General features: G+C 38.8%; 1 pseudogene; it reads left to right on the top strand.

The window, feature by feature from the left end:
• The first annotated feature begins 5,404 nt into the window (after positions 1 to 5,404).
• LOC114512921 lies at positions 5,405 to 8,791 on the top strand (annotated as a pseudogene).
• The last annotated feature ends 2,287 nt before the right edge of the window (positions 8,792 to 11,078 follow it).

Here is an 11,078-nt window from a genome sequence, read left to right on the forward strand (position 1 = left end):
CTTAAAGATTTTAGTGGGGAATGACAGTTAATCACCATAAAGAGTCTTATTACTTGTGTACAACTAAATTGCTCTTAATTTAGTTGTCAGTTCACAGCTGCAGTTCTCTGTCAGACACTGCAGTAGTCCTCACAGACCCCAACAATGATACGGTAAAGTGCCTAAAGTGGAAGATCAAAGATTTCAAACGCCCCTAGTCCATGATTAGTATAACACAAGCATAAACGAGGCACAGTGGGTCATGGAAGAACTGTTGTTATCCTTTTAGGAAGTAATACTTCACTGCTCTGGAAACATGTGATTTATTAAAGTATTACTGAGGTGGCAATTAAAGTGTTCTACATAAAAACTGAAATAGCAAAAATTTTAGAGATTCAATCATATAGATTGTAGGAATGTATTAGTTGAAATACTCTCTAATAATGCATATATGCTAGCTGATCAGTATTGTTTTTGGATATCCAAGCAAGGTAAAGTTATTTGGAAGGATTTGAGTTATAAAATTACCTATCTGGTGACAAATTTTATTCAATAAGAAAACAATTAAGGTCCTTGTTGTGTTAAGTACTCTTTTTATCAGGTTAGAATGGAATTTCTGAGCCATGGCTGAATGAATGCAGATATAAATGAAAAGATTCTCACCTCTGCAACTGTGTGTTGAATTTCCTGACATTTTCAGCTGATGAGAAAGTCGATATGAAACAGATGACTACAATTCAAGGAAATCATTATGTGTCACTTATGAAAGCTATATACTTACCTAGCATTTGAAGAGATACTTATTGATGAAAATAAATGTTGTCAAAGAAAAGAAATTTGAGAAAGTCCTCAGATGACCACTCAATCAGGAAACATTATGTATCTATACTAGTATTTTAGTGTAGATGATGTGGAAAGAGCACACGCTTAAAGTCACAGAAAACGAGCTTTACTGCAGATTAGTGCTGTGACTTTGGGGAGCTGCTTAATGTCACTGAGCCTTTACTTCCCCTGAGGGTTGATATGAGGATTGAATATAGATATGGATACACTTGGAGATGTAGATGTAGATATATGTATGTCTAGATACATAGTACTTATCACAGCAGAGCAGACAGATGTAACTTACACTTTATCTCTGTTTTAATGGGAAGTTTTAAAGGAATTAATAAAAAACTAATGAAGAAATGACCTTAGTCTTTTCTTGATTAATCTCAAAGAGCAACCATAAGAGCCATTCTTTTAAAGAGACATAATTTAATCTGTAAGAATAATTTGTCACTCTTACTTCATGAATCTAATAAACATTATTATATCTTCCTTCATCAGAGCCCATGAAGGGAAATCCAAATCTAGTATTAAGGCTAGTAACAATCTTTTCCTTCAAAGTATGTAGTGAAGTGACAGGTTAAAAAGCCCGTTAGTAACAAAATTTATAAGCATTATGCTAAGTGAAACAAGCCAAGCAGTGAAAGACAAATACCATATGATGTCACCTCTAAGTGGAACCTAATCAACAAAACAAATGAGCAAGCAAAATACAATCAGAGACACTGAAATAAAGAACAATCTGACAGTAACCAGAGAAGAGGGGGGAGAAGGATAATGGTATTATCCTTCTTAAGGATATCCTTCTTATCCTCCTTAAAGATATTAGGGGAAGGTCCATCAAGGAACATGTATGAAGGACACATGGACAAAGCCAAAGGGGGCGGTTTCAAGGGTGGACGGTGGGGATGTGTGGGGTGGGGGGGGCATGGATGGGTGAAAATGGAGACAATTGTACTTGAACAACAATAAAAAAGAGCAAAACTTTGTTGTTACTGAAATTAATTAAAAGATGATACATGTGGATGACTAATTTTATATCTGTAGAGACTTTAGGAAACATTCTTAATATTTTTGGTATATACACCAAAACAATAGATGGCCTTGAACCCTTTTAAGACATTGTGTATTCCAAAGATGACTGCAGTAGTGTCTTTCACCCCATGTCTTATGTTATGAACTTGGTGTCTGCATCTCCTCTCCTTAGATCTGGGTGACATTACATTTTTGTAACAATAGTTTGTAGCTGCAGCTATGTTATGTTACATCTCTGACTAGGCCACAGACAGCCTCTTCTGCCTTGTTTGTTGGAATGCTTGAACCACCAGGTAAGAAGTCAGACTGTGTGAGCCTGCCATACTGGAGAAGCTGCATGTAAGGGCTCTGGTTAACAGCCTACAGGAACTCCAGCTGGTGTCAGCAACTTACCACCTGAGTGAGTCATCTTGGGTGGATTGCAGCCCCAGCCAAGGTCTCCCTATAGTGACATGACAGGCCCCAGTGACAGACACCCAGCTGAGCGCTTTCATATTCCTTGTTTTACTTCAGATTTATTAATGTGTAATTGACCCATAACTTTGTGAGCAAAATCAAATGGTTGCTTTAAGCTGCTAAGAGGTAGGGTTATTTTTTTATGTGAAAATAGTAATTAGAACAAATCTTTAGTTAGAATTCTAATAAAGCAAGTATATTAAAACATTTTATTAAATATTCAGGGGATTAAATTAATATGGCCCACGTTTATGAAAAAATTTTTGACACATTATAGGTGAAAATGGCAAGATAAGTCTATGTGGTCTCAGTTGTGTGCAGGAAAGTGAGCCGATGGCTTGTGTCATGCACAGAATGCAAAAGGCCACACTTCATTCAAGATAAACTGAATTGAAACGTAACATAAAGTTGAAGCTTTGCAGACCATATATTTTACCACTAATAATTACTCATTATGTTGTATTTATTATGGCAATTGGTGAGTTTATTTATTATTGTGTTAAGTAGTATATACTTTTCTTGCTAAAAATTTTGCCCATAATAAATATGGCAAGATAATTTGTAGAAATAATTTATGTTGGTTCTCATTGCTTAAAAACACGGAAAAGAATAAAGGAGACCCCCTCCCAACCCATTCCAAGAACACAAGCAAGCTTTTGTTTTATTGTCCCGGGGCTGGCAGCAGAAATGCCAAGAACTCAATTCAGGATCTGATATTCCCTCTGTCTTTGAGTGGCTGTGTGTGTGTGTGTGTGTTTTAGATGAGTTTGTTTAAATAGATTATAATGCACACAGGCCTACCTGAAGTGGAAGAGGGGACTTCTGAGAGTTTACAGTGAGACGGAGAAGGATGGGGTTTTCCTATGCTAGACCCTGGTGGTGTGAAGTGGAACAAACATGTTTTCTGTCCTCGAGAAGCTTTCTGTGTCATGGAGCCTACAGATTGAGAGATCAGTGACTATAGTGGTTGAGATAAGTGATGGGCAGCATGGACAGATGTCACAATAACACTCTAGGTGAGTGCAAATGAAGTGCGTTGTGAAAATGAAGGAAGAGAGGAAGATGATGCTTGAGCAAGCTTGAATGGAGTAATCTAGGGCAATGAAGGCTAGAAGGAAAAGTATTCAGAATGTAAGCATTCTATGTATGAAATTTCTTGTAAACAATTTAAATCATACTTTCAGTTCTTACCTGTAATGCCAGGAACATTAGGACCCCTCCTTATACCCTCCATAGCCTCTGAGCATCCTCTGTGATCACTCTGCCACTTCCATTTGTTTGCATCAATTATTCTTACTTGAGATGCGGTTGGCATTTTGTTTTTATTGTTTATCACTATGTTCTCATTATCTAGTGCAGTTTCTGTCTTCGTGTCTGGCACATAAATACACAATAAATATTTGTTGACTGATATAATACATAATATTGCATCTGCCTCAGCAATCCCCAAACTTTTGAATATTTTTATATCGGGTATTTTATGTTTTTTAATCTTTTCTGTTTCTGTCCTGTCATATTCTTAATGATTTTTATAAAAAGAACTGACACTTAAAGTATGATTTTGTTCCAAAAATTATTGGAGTTATTTAAAATCTATACCAACTTCTCTGTCTGGGTGTTTGTATTTTACTCTCTTAATGATCATTCTTTTATCTTTTCTTCCTTTATATTATTTATGTCTGACTAGAATGAGTAGTTTGTTTACAATGCATTTGAAAATTTTATTTTGAGTGTTCCTTTAGCTATTTGTGTTCTAAGTACAATACTCGACTGTTCTCTAAAGAAAGACACGGGAGTAGAAAACATATCGGAAGTCGGCCTGTCTGGGAACGAGAGCCCAGCAGCCTCAGTCGCGTGCTGTCTCTTTAAGTAAGACCATTGCAGAGGTCACATAGCTGTCTTTTGCAGGCAGGAGCTCTCTGAAGTGTGGTGTCCTGAGAGTAATCTGTGTCCTTTCCTACTACTTTTAAAGTTTGGGGATTTCTTATTTTTCTTCTTGAGTTTTACAGCCAGTGTGACCTATCACAGTATTAACTTCAGCTTGTTCACTTGATATCAGACATATTTTCTACTTTTTTCTGTCGCCCATCTGTGTTATTTTTAATTTCAGAATTTTTTCATTGTAATCTTGATCAGTTTCCTCTATTAATCAGATTTTTTCCCATTTTAAGATTTTATTTCATGGCATAATAGCCATATCTTTATTCTCATATAATTTTTTCTGTTCCTTATATTTTTCTTGAACCCCAATGTTATATTTTATAACAGGCATGTTTATGTATCACTACACCTTTTTTTACATGAAAGATACTTCCTACCGGAGTCAGATGCATGTTTCCCCATTTTCCTCTCTTACTTGCAAGCTCTCTTCCCTCCACCTCAAGTTAGGACCTAACAAGTGCATCCCCTGAGCCAGCTTTTCCTCAGAGCTCAGCGAGAAGTTATCTTGGAAAAACAGAACCTAGGAATATGTGTGTAGGTGTACACATGCCCACAACAGGGACATTAACTTTCTGCAGTCCCTGTGCAAGTATTATTTCCCAATTAAAGTATTGAAGTTTAGTTCTTTCATTAAGAGTTTCAATGGTATTCTTTATGGTTGGATAATTCTGAAGCTATAGATAAACACTAATCTTAATTGAAAGTGTTTAGCCTAATTGCTTTTTACCCTTAAACAAGCCCAGTGCTTCGTCTCCTTTGTTCTTTACTTCAACAAATATATATTGAGTACTCTGGCAAGCACTGTGCTAGACATGGAGAGTATTCAAACATGAACCACACAGTCACTATACTCATGTGACTATTTGTCTGATGTGGGAAACAGCTGTACTATATAAAAGACTTACATTTAAAATGTTAAAGCCCCAGCAATGTGGTGGTAGAGATTGATCAGAGACAAATACTTATAGGAGCTGAAGCCAGAGGTGCTTCTTAAAGGATGAGGAGTTAGCTCGTGAATATTGGGGAATATTGGGCATGGGAGATGTGTAGAGGAGAAAGGCATTCTAGATAGGCCCAGATGAGCAAAGGCGCAGTGTGTGCGTGCACACACATGCATGCTTGTGTACAGCTCAGTTTTCCTGAAAGTTAACTCATCTGATAAGGAATGGCAGAAGCCTCAAAGGTACTGGTAGGGGCAGGTCCTGGAAAGCCTTGTTTGTCATGTAAAGAAACCTGGATTTTATGCTGAAGGTGAGGGGTTCTTTTGACAATGTTTCACTTGAAAGTGGTACTTCACATGCTCCCAGAACCCATTCTATGAGCTGTATTAGCTGTGCTCGTGTTTGGGTGTTAAGGGATAAGGTCTTCATTTTAGGACTGGTTCAGCTACCTACCCTTAGCATCACGTGGTTTACACATCTCTTTATGGGTTTGTTAAAAGCAAAACTAAGAACCACAAGTACTCCATAAGCAGGGGGAGGCTGATTACTCAATGAAAGGTTACTACAGTTATTTTGACAAAACTAAAAAATATCAGCCAAGATGGTTCCTGCCCAAAGGGACTCATGAGGCTTTCCTCTCTCACACTCTGCACCCCTTTCTTCTTGCCATAGAATGCAGGGTTCTCAGCCATACAGACCCCTCCTACTGAAGGCAGGCAGGAAAGGCAGTTAACAAGCGGGTGAACACATATGAAGGTGGCAGATGAATGTTAGGTCAAATTTAAAACTGGGGAACATTGGAAGTCTATTACTTACAATGACAGCTAGGTATTTGCTCGTTGAATGGTACAGGCATGAAATAGGATCTCTCCTCCAATGCTGGGTGTGTGGCTGAAGTCAGCTATTGGGCAGATTTCAGGCATCAGGGTAAATCCAGGTTAGTTTTTGTCATTTCCTACATTTGTTTTTCATTCACAAGAGAGATTGTAATGTCTCGATCAAGGATGATATCACTGGATTAGGATGATAGCTGCTAGAGGAATTAAATGCTGATTATACATTGAAGGTTGAGCAAAAAGGTATGCTAATGCCACAAATGGTATATAGCATCACATATTGCTCTCAGGTCATATATACACTTACGATGTCCAGTGTTGCAGAAATGTCAACAGCTAACTACTGAGCCCTTCCAGTTAAATTCGACAGATGGATCATCCTGTTCAGCATCTCTTCCTCAAAAACTTTATTGAAATATCAGTGAAGAATTAAAGAGCTGTTAACCATGAGGACAAAGAGAACATAAGAGACAATAGTGCATGAAAAATTTCAAAAATATTTGCACAATAAACTGGTGGCAAAGACTTAATAGACCTAGCAGACTAGAAGGAATAGGAAGTGAGTGGCTGCAGGAGGTGGAATTCCTATAATATCCGATCTAATTTGCCTTATAGAATGTTCATAGTATGGGGTGAAGTATGATTGGCACATGGTTGAGTGAAAAATCTATGTACCAATTACTGGAGCTTCCCAGCTCTTCTGTATTTCCCTGAACATTCTGGGAACTACCCTACTCACATCCATACAGGAAGCAATAGGCTTAGTCTGAAGAAACTGAGCCAAGGAGCTTCAGGCTTCAGAGGCCATAGACACAGGATAAGGTAGGGTGACTAGGAACTAAGGATAGTAGCATTATGGAAAAATCTACATATTGAAATACAGGACTAGCAAGCAGGCTGCTTTTCCTGCCTTGGTCCTGGAATCCTAGACATCCAGGTTCATGACTGCCCCACCTATACCCACCACTGCACTTCCTGCAGGAAGCTTCCGATTTTCATGTATTAAAAGATGTCCAACAATCACCAGACATTTGAGAAAAGATAACTTAGAAGACAGACAAAAACAGAAAAAAACTGAACAAAAAACAATGGAATAGAAGAAACAAAAATAAATTAATATCATCAAGGATATAAGAAAAGAGAAAATGCCCGTGAAACAAAAACACTCATAAAAAAAGGAAAAACCAAAGCCTTGCTGGTGTAGCTCTGGATTGAGCGCGGGCTGCAAACCAAAGTGTCGAGGGTTCGATTCCCAGTCAGGGTACATGCCTGGGTTGCAGGCCACAACCCCCAGCAACCACACATTGATGTTTCTCTCTCTCTCTCCCTCTTTTTCCTCTCTAAAATAAATAAATAAATAAATAAATAAATAGCCACCAAACAAATGACAATAAAAAATTATATATATATATATATAAAAAGAAAAACCAGAAAACAGTTTTTAATTTTGGAAATTAAAAATATAATAAACAAAAAGATGTTTGCTTTGGTCTCTGCAGGTGGCATGGCATGGCCCCAGGGTTGCTGAGAGGCCAGCTGTCTGCAGGATCAGGGGCTGCCAGCAAGAGGGTGGGCATGGGCAGTGGCATGAAGCTGGGCTGTGAGCCTGGGGAGAAGATGGCAATGGCAGTGGAGGGTTGGATGCCTGTTGGGGGCAATGCTGAGCTGGCCAGTGCCTGAACCATGGAAGAGTCCATTCTGCCCCTCTATGCTCAGCGCTGCCTGGGTCAGCTGCTGCATCTCCCACTTGGTGAAGGAGCCAGGAGCCTAGGCCTTAGCAGTGTGGATGGGCACCACTATCTGAGTTGTTGAAACTCTACCTGGAATAAAAGTAGAAATTCCAACCCCAAGGAAAAAGGGCTTAGCTTGGTGAAAGCTACCTTTGAGAACAAAAACATTTTGTATCAAAGACAAGAAAATGTCAAAAATAAGGTATTTAACCAACTTTTTTTTTGGTGGGGGGTGGATCTTGCACATAACCTTTAACCTGGCTACCAATATTTTAGACAGATCCTGGGTTTTTATGAAAGGAAACCTAAAATTTTTTTCTTACATTGGAGTCTGTTATTTTGTTGGTTTCCAGAACAGTGGAAGAAGAATGCAATGTTTCATCCACTCATGGAGTAATCTCAATTAGTCAACGTAAGTGCACTGCTTCTAACAGAGAATGAAAAGAAAAATTCTCCTGGGGAGAAAATCTGACTTATGAAATGAAACATACTGGTGTCTTATACTATTTTTTTTTGCTTACATAAGACATTATATTTTATATTTCAGAAAGAGAAGAAATATTGAGTCCTGATACACTGGAAGCTCAGCTGAAAGCATAAAATTTTCTACTAGTCTTTTCAGAAGCAAAGCCATCTGTATTCACTTTTTGCTTTCTCAATGGGGAAGTAGAAATATAGCTCATTAAACTATTGCAAATCCTCCTGCTTGTTGTAAAGTGTTCAAAGATTAATGACACGGAGTTCTTTTACTGGAGGGAAGCAGTTTCTAAATGGTTAGCTGAACGTTTTCTCTTGAATGTTGCAAAAAAAAAAATTGGTTTGGATTGTTTCTAGGCAGAGAACCCAGATTCTTCAAGACAGCAACTATAGTGTTCCTGAGTTGTCAGTAATACCAGCAGGCAGCTGTCCTGATGAAAGTGAGGGCTCTGACAGGGGAGCTGCAGAGAATGAAGTCTCAGCAGCTCTCTCTATGACCCAGTCATCAAAGATAGACCATCGTTCTCAGCTTGAAAAAGCATGGTCTCTGAAATGCTCTCCATTTTAGAAGTCTGTTGTACTGTGTCAGAATTTAAAGCATGTGTACGGTTTATAAACAATAAATGGGGGAGTAGGAAGTATTTTTGTCCAGTTGTCATTTAGGCAGGAATACATAGACTAGAACACCTGTTGTCTTTAATTATTCAGACCAGCTTGGGTCTATTTCTATATTCTAAGAAATCTAAGCTATCAAATGAGTTAGGGCCTCTGAAATGATTGAAAATCGTTTACATGTTTTTCTCTGAATAAAAAGATCTTCGGTTACTTGTTTATATGGAGATAATGGATTTGTGGGTAACGATGTGGGAAGCTGAAGGACAGAGCCTTTGTTTTCTTGATGAGCATGAAGTAGGGGCTGAAATCTGCTGAGGCTAGAGTCCAGTGGTTTCAACTACCGATAGGTGGAAACAAAAAAGGTTGGTTGATGCTGCTTTAACATTTGGGTTTTGCAGATTGCTGGTGATATTAGAAACCCAAGGTAAATAAGGAAGGAAGCCTAGGAACTGAACTAATAAATATTTTTTTTAAAAAAGAGAATCCAGGGGCTGGAGGGCTAGTTGAGATTGTTGTACAAATTTGGCAGGAATGATAGTATGAAAGAGGTGAAAAAAATCAAAAATTTTTTTGCAAAGCTCTGAATATGGAAGTTTGAAGTTTCTGAGTGACCTGTTAAAGGTATGTCCCTTGGAGAAGGGCTGTAGTGCAGTGAAGGACAGGATGATGTGAAAGAGATCTAGGGAATTTGAAATTAGGATGGGATCTTTTCCTACACGCATATTGAAATCTCCTGGGATTGTGACAGAATAAGACTGTGAGCCGGGTCTGAAAGTCTGGCTTGAATGGAATGAGTTTAACAAGGATGATACAAGGTAAAGAGCCTTCAGTGAGGCTGGGCTTCCACAGGCAGATGGAAGAGTAAAGGCCTGGAAGCAGAGCTGGAGGAGCAGTGGCATGTTGCCTCTACCATATCTCAATAAACACACATTCTTGTGTATATACTAAAAATAATCACTTTCACTGGAGAGGCTTATGGGAGTACTGAAAACCACAATCAATGTATATCTTCCTGTGGCCTCCATTTCTACACATGCTAAACAATTTCAAACATCTTACATTAATACAACTCAGAGATACAGGGTCTGGCACAAATAATGCCCCTTTTTATTATAAAATCTTTTATTCAAAAATCATAAGCATGTAATTCTGTAACATAAACTATCACACTCAAGCATACCTTATGAAATTTTCAGTGAAATGTTCAAATTAAAACTATAGGTTATTACACCCATATTATTACCCTACCAACCTCACTCAAGCAGGCCTCACTTCTGCCGGACCCTGTATTTGAAAGTCGGGTGAAAAATTTATGTATACATTGATGATAAAACAACAAATGCCAAAGGAAATTTGCAGTTATGAAATACTGTTTTGGGCTGAATCTCCAGTGTCTTTAGAAGACTGTCTTTCTACCATTGTCTGTGTGAAAATACTTTAAAATTATCTAAGAGGTAAGGGGAGGTGAACAGATCCTGAAAGAAAGGTTGGGATACAGGGCAGTTCATTGTCCACAGAAAAGGGTCTTGCCAGGTGGTAGGAAAACAGAGTCAGGGTGTTTGGGTTGTTCAGTAAAGAGAAAGATCAGGAAGAACAGCCTGAAAACTAATGGTGTGGGCATCCTGAAAAAGAAGAGAGGAAAGTGCCCAGACTGTTGAAATTTTCAGTGATTAAGAAAAATGGAATGGGGATTGCTCACAAGTTTCAACATGGAGAAAGAAGACACCTACAAAGACAAATTCTTGGTGGCTACCTGGGCTCAAATTTTAAAAAGGGGGAGAGAGAGAAAGAGAGAGAGAGGGAACTTAGCAGTCATCTGTACACAGGAGCCTCCCACACAAGCCACTTCAGGGAGAAGCCTGCACTGAACTGACTGGCTCTGTACTGTATTTCTCACGTTTGAGCCAGCCCTTATTACAGAGTTCCTGGAATTCTACTTTAACCAATAGGACTGAGGCTTTCCCAGTCCAAATGGTGGATTGTGAGACCAACCAGAGAGGCTCTATTCTGACCAATTGGAACAGTGCCTTTTGGACCAATCCAACTTTGAGGATTTAGAGTCCTCATTTGCATGAGGACAGACCAATCAAGGACCAAGGGTGGGGGCTTCTGTCCATATACACCAGTTCTCCCGTGGTTCAGAGAGTGTACTTTCCCTGTCCACTGTAGACTGTACCTCCCTGGCTAAGCTGAAACACCAAAGATGTTTCACTAGAGCAGAGTGGCACAAATCAGAACAA

Source organism: Phyllostomus discolor, chromosome 2, assembly GCF_004126475.2.
Source record: "Phyllostomus discolor isolate MPI-MPIP mPhyDis1 chromosome 2, mPhyDis1.pri.v3, whole genome shotgun sequence".
NCBI lineage: Eukaryota > Metazoa > Chordata > Mammalia > Chiroptera > Phyllostomidae > Phyllostomus > Phyllostomus discolor.